General features: G+C 37.5%; 1 long non-coding RNA gene across 4 annotated transcripts; it reads left to right on the top strand.

Moving 5' to 3' along the window:
* Positions 1–3,332: 3,332 nt before the first annotated feature.
* On the top strand, positions 3,333–5,529 carry LOC145108483 (uncharacterized). Of its 4 annotated transcripts, XR_013708307.1 has the most exons (3): positions 3,333–3,815; positions 5,156–5,252; positions 5,322–5,529. It is a non-coding gene; the product is annotated as an uncharacterized LOC145108483 (long non-coding RNA). The 4 variants fall into 4 exon arrangements; XR_013708302.1 differs by lacking the exons at positions 5,156–5,252; positions 5,322–5,529 and adding an exon at positions 4,275–4,805; XR_013708301.1 differs by lacking the exons at positions 5,156–5,252; positions 5,322–5,529 and adding an exon at positions 4,275–4,805 and having other exon boundaries at positions 3,333–3,996.
* The last annotated feature ends 963 nt before the right edge of the window (positions 5,530–6,492 follow it).

The following is a 6,492-nucleotide window of genomic DNA, read 5'->3' as shown; positions in this document are numbered from 1 at the left end:
CACGGGGGATCTTTATCCAATCAACGACCCTACTATCGCACCAAGTTTATCTTTTTTTGTTTCTTCTAATTCATCGTTTTGGCATAATAGACTCGGACATCCGGGTCATCATGTAATGGATTTTCTTAGTTCTAATAAACTTATCCCTTGCAATAAACTTGATCATTCTTTTGTATGTTCTTCATGCCAACTCGCTAAGCACAAACGTCTCCCATTCACAGACTCAACATCTACCACTCTAACACCCTTCGACCTTGTCCATGCTGACTTATGGACATCTCCCTTGCCAAGCAAAAGTGGTCACAAATATTATCTTCTCATTATCGATGACCACACAAACTATACATGGGTCTTTCCTTTAAAATTTGAATCTGAAACTTATGACAAATTCAAAAACTTCCACAAATTCATACAAACTCAATTCCACAGACCCATCAAAACCCTTCAATGTGACAAAGGAGGAGAATTTGACAATCACCACTTCCATCAATTTGCCACAGCCACCGGTCTTCATATCCGATTTTCTTGTCCACACACCTCCCAACAAAACGGGAAAGCCGAACGCATGATTCGTCGCATCAACGAACTCATGCTCTCTCTCCTCACTCATGCTTCCCTCCCACCTACATTTTGGGTTGATGCACTCCACACAGCCACTTATCTTCACAATATCCTACCCACTAAACTACTTCACTTCCACACTCCAACTTCCGCACTCTACCTCAAACACCCCACATATGACCATCTACGGGTCTTCGGTTGTGCGTGCTACCCCAACCTTTCTGCCACTCGACCACACAAACTCTCCCTTCGATCCACCACTTGTGTATTCCTCGGATACCCAGCCAACTACCGTGGTTACCGATGTTTTGACTTATCCACTGGTAAAATCATTCTCTCTCGTCATGTCACGTTTGATGAAACAACATTCCCTTATGCCACTATCATATCAAACCCGCCACCAAATTATTCCTTCTTAGACACCGACCCCTCACCCCTCTTATTTCAAACTCCCCAACCCTCTTCTCCAACTCAACATTTCCCCACACCCGAACCAACTCCCGAGACTCTAACAAACTCTCATCCATCTGAAACACCCCTCTCACATCCCACATCTCACATGAATCCATCACCACCCTTACCAAATAATCCACCCCTCATCACATATTCCAGAAGATCAACTCCTCACCCTCCAAACCCCCCTCCCCCACCACAAACCCACCCCATGACCATTCGCTCTTGAGCAGGCATCACTAAACCAAAAACCCCATTTAATCTTCACACCACCTCCAACGACCCAACCATTTCACCCCTACCCAAATCCTATAAAATGGCAATATCTGATCCTAACTGGCACTCAGCTATGACCAATGAATATAAGGCCTTAATAGAAAATCACACATGGGATCTAGTGCCCCGACCACATGATGCTCACGTTATACGATGTATGTGGTTGTTTCGGCACAAATTTCATGCCGATGGGACACTTGAAAGATACAAAGCACGCTTAGTAATTAATGGTAAATGCCAACAAGTTGGCGTGGATTGTGACGAGACTTTTTGTCCTGTAGTGAAACCTACAACGATTCGCACTGTTCTCAGCCTTGCTGTGTCAAGATCTTGGCCTATTCACCAGTTGGATGTCAAGAACGCATTCTTACATGGGGATTTAAATGAAACCGTATACATGTTTCAACCACCCGGGTTTGTCGATGCCAAAAACCCATCACACGTATGCCGCCTACGCAAATCCCTGTATGGTCTCAAACAAGCTCCCAGGGCCTGGTACCAAAGGTTTGCAACATTCATTCAAACATGCGGCTTTAAAAGTACCAACAGTGACAGTTCTCTTTTTGTCTACAAGCATGGCAACCAAATGGCATATCTTTTACTTTATGTCGATGACATCATCTTAACTGCATCAAGCACATCTCTTCTTCGGCACTTCATTGATCTATTATCCAAAGAATTTGCAATGTCAGACCTTGGCCAGCTTCACCACTTCCTAGGCATCCAAGTTCAATATCAAAATAGTGGTATATTCCTTTCTCAAGCTCAATACGTCAACGACATCTTAACCCGTGCCAACATGCACAATTGGAAGCCAAGTGCAACCCCTGTCGACACAGGCTCCAAACTCAGTGCCACCACCGGAAAACCAATATCCGACACCTCCCTTTACCGTAGCCTTGCTGGTGCTCTCCAATACCTCACTATCACACGACCGGATATAACATATGTGGTCCAGCAAGTGTGCCTCTTCATGCACGATCCTCGTGAACCACATTTCAATTTTCTCAAGCACATTCTTAGATATCTCAAAGGAACCACCAATTATGGCCTTCACATCACTCCCTCAAAGTCTACCAAACTGACCGCATATTCAGATGCCGACTGGGGGGTTGCCCTGACTCTCGACGCTCCACTTCTGGATATTGTGTCTTCCTTGGAGATAACCTAGTCTCCTGGTCCTCTAAACGACAACCCACAGTCTCTCGGTCTAGCGCCGAGGCAGAATACAAAGGGGTTGCAAACACCACAGCTGAAACCGCATGGATTCGCAACCTGCTTCTCGAGCTACACCTTCCGGTGCGCCAAGCCACGATCATTTATTGCGACAACATCTTTGCTGTTTATCTCACACACAACCCATGCCAACACCAACGCACGAAACATGTTGAAATTGACATTCACTTTGTCCGAGAAAAAGTTCGTTTGGGTTCTCTCCGTGTGCTCCACGTTCCCGCAGATTACCAGTATGCCGATATCTTCACAAAGGGATTACCACGTCAGCTTTTCACCCGCTTCCGTTCCAGTCTCTCCATCCGACCAGCTACAGTTTCGACTGCGGGGGACTATTAGCAGAATATATCTCTATGTATATTTGCATTTATTGTATTTATTGTAAATTGATAATGATTAGTTGTTTCCTAGTTTAACTCTATGTAAATCCCTGTAATCACTCTTGTACCCTCTATATATATAGAGGTCTCCTCATATCAATAGGAGAGAAAGAATTCAGAGAATTACAGTGTCAGATGTGCCATCCTTTTATAATTATTTTACTTTCAGTTTATGTTGACAGTATTATTGATGTGTCAAGGTGAACAAAAAAATTATATATTGAAATTTATGCTCATTAGGAATTACATGTCATTTGTTGGTAAATATATTTTATCAGTATTGTATTTAAATAGAAAAATGTAATTTACTTGTATATGATATCAATAAAATATTATTGTTACAATCGTCAGCTAAAATAAAATTTCAATAGAAGCAAAACTTTAAATAGATAGAAGAACATAGAGTACGCTACAAATTTAGTCTCTATGTAGTGTAAAAGATGACCCAACCAGTTGACTTAACCTATATTCAACCCAAAAACCCAAATTTATAGTTTTCCTGCCAATCTTCTTCCCCACGTTTATCCGCTTCTTCCCCACGTTCGGCTAACCCCCTTCTCCTTCAACTGCTCACCTTCTGTTTTATTGGCGATCGACTGGTGAAAGGGACAACTGCCCACGTTCCCCTGGTCTCTCGGAACTCTGTATATATAAAACAATTATTGCATCCTACTTTCATTTCTTTCTAAACAAAAATTCGTCTTCTTTTGTAGATCCCTTTCAACCCATTTTTCAAACAATCAAAAGTCCTGATTCTCCAGGCTATCTGTCTGTCTCTTGAGCAGCGGATTAGAAAACCATAAGTTGAAGCAAGAAATTACCTCTTAATGTCTACCGATTGAATGTAATTTCCTCAATGGTTCATCAATTGCTTCATCAATCAAAATGTACCTAGGGTTCTTTGCAGATTGTGTGAGTTTTTGATTATTTGTTGTCTCTTTTGTTGTAAGTTTTCATTCTTATTCTGGATTATGGGTTTTTCTGATGTTAATTTTTTGCAAAGACGCAAAAGCAATGTCCTGATTTCTATCGATAGGCACGAACTCTATTGTCTCTCTTCAAACTCTATCGATTGATGTTCGTCTAAGCAGAAGTTTGTGGGTTTTTTTTTTTTTTTTTTTTTTTTTTTACCTTTTCACTGTTCTTCTTCTCACCACCCTGAATTTGTATTATTCTATTTAGGGTTTGAAGTTCGATTTCATACGCTCTCTCCGTCTACAAACCCTAAATAGAATAATACAAATTCCTCTTCTCTATTTTTTGTTACCGGTAACATATGACCATATTTTGAAAAACAAAAACCAGTCACACACACATCTATGCTTTTAGTTACCAATTTTTTTAATAGTTTTTTTTTTTTTTTTGAGGTAGATGATCAACTTTGAAGAACATCTTGGTGCATTCTAGGGAGATGATATATATGTCCTTACCAGATTCTTTGCTTTTTTTTTTCTATTGTCCATGAAAACTTATGTTTATCAAAATGGTGAATGAAAGTTCTTGATTAGTTTAAGTGTACTAGTACTGATTTAGTTGTAAGTGTTTCTTGATGCAATTTTTTTTTTGGGTATTTTTATCGATATCAGATAGAAGCTCTAGAATAAGCATTGAAGCATAACATAATAGTATTTTTACATCATGGAGACTGGATCAGGCAAAATATTGATCACCATTATGTTGTTACGAAACTATGCTTATCTTTTGACATATATAAAATCAAATTTGGGTATTTTATTGTAGTGTTTTTGGTATCCAACGTTGTATTAGTCAAACAAGTATGTGTCTTGTAATATATTTGTTAAATATGCACCCAATATGATTTTTGTACACAAAATCATGAAGTTTTTCTCTCATTGATGAGTAATATAATTTTTAAAAGAGCAAGGATGATACAGTTCTCAATGGATACAGAAGCATGATGGTCTGTTTTATTTACTTTTATTACATTTTTCTTATGGTTTTATCTTCTGAAATTAAATTAATGACAGCAATGTTTTTAGCTTTTTCATCATGATTATTGTTTTCTTATTTGGTATTCTATTTTTTTTACAGCTGTTCTCTAATGTAAAGGAAGCAATGTATGACTTTAAAAGATGATGTATATGATGATTATCTTTTCATGTAATTGATTAATCTATAATTTGGGGCTCTAACACTTTGATAATTATCTATACATGTAAATGATTAATTTAATTCTGCCTGGTTTTTGCCTTGAGGTTTTTTTTTTTTATTTTTTTTTATTTTTTCAACAGAAGTGATGCTAAAGATGACATTTCTAGATATGTGAAAAAAGAAATCAATAGGAATCCAGAAACCATGTATGCAACACCTTTGAGAAATACTTTTATGGTAATATTCATGAATAAAGCTATTACGACTCTTATCGATCTTACACTTATGTTAATTTTCTGTTGTCAGTTAAGAGTGGGATGCATAAGGTGCAATGATGGTTATTTAATTCTTTTTAACAACTTACTCATTAGATTATGGAATAAAGTTTGATGCTCATGGACACCAAAATCTGGTGGGACATACAAATGTCAATTCATTTTGGATGAACTCGGTAATAGTAATGCCAATAAATTGAAGTAAATTTTTATAGGAAAGTGTAACATACACATTTTGAAATCGTGTTTTGTAAATTTTAAAAAGTGAATAATATTATGAAATATTATATAATTATGAGTATTGATTCTAACGGATAGTTTTTACTTGAAATGAAGTAAAACTATGTTTAGAATCATTCAGAATGTTTTGGAAGTCTTATGAGATTCCAAACAAAAGGCAAATGTTGAAATTTAACGAAAATATAAAATTTGAAATAAGTAAAATTTTATTATTGAAAGTTGTAAAGAATCTCCTTAGAAACATTTAGGCGAAAACCTCATTGAAATCCGAGTTATAAAGAAGAAGTTGTGACCAATCGAAGATCCGCGACAAAACCGGCACGGAGCCAAATTTTTTTTTTTATAAAAAGTGAGTTTTTGATAAACTACTTTTTAGCCTTGGTGATCTAAATGAAAATCATAGTATTTGTTAAACCCAGAATTTTCATAAAAAGAACGTCCAAATCTGACTTTGTATGAGAAAGTTATGATTTTTCTAAGTTTTGGAATAACAGTAGACGGCTAAAAACTCGAAATAAAGATTGAATGACTTTTAGCCAACGCAACCTAAACGTGAATCAAAGGTCTCGTCAATAGTAGTACAACGATAAAAAGACTGACGAAAACGGACGTCGGATTAAGAAGTTATGAATTTTTAACGGATTTTCCTGTCCCGGTCTGTTAAAAATAATAATATTAAAAATAATGTCAAAAATAGCCAACGAAGTCTAAACGAAAGTTGTAGATCATAAGTTCACCTACGCGCGCATATAAAGAACGTAAAAAATGGAGCTCGTATGAGAAAGTTATGGATTTTTGAAGTTCGGGGCACAAAAACCGAAAAAAATCCCAAGAACCGAGAAATTTCGCATGAACAGTAATCGGCTACGTCACCCTCGCTCACATCGTGCCGCATGTCCGACTCGTGTCCAGTCCGAAGCCGAGGTCCAATCGTGAAGTGTCGCGTGTCGCACTGGTGGCAG

The sequence above is a fragment of the Lactuca virosa genome, chromosome 1 (assembly GCF_052849685.1).
Source record: "Lactuca virosa cultivar CGN04683 chromosome 1, Lactuca_virosa_CGN04683_v6, whole genome shotgun sequence".
Classification (NCBI taxonomy): domain Eukaryota; kingdom Viridiplantae; phylum Streptophyta; class Magnoliopsida; order Asterales; family Asteraceae; genus Lactuca; species Lactuca virosa.
Note: the sequence above shows the minus strand (reverse complement) of the source record. Positions and strands in the feature narration are given on the sequence as shown.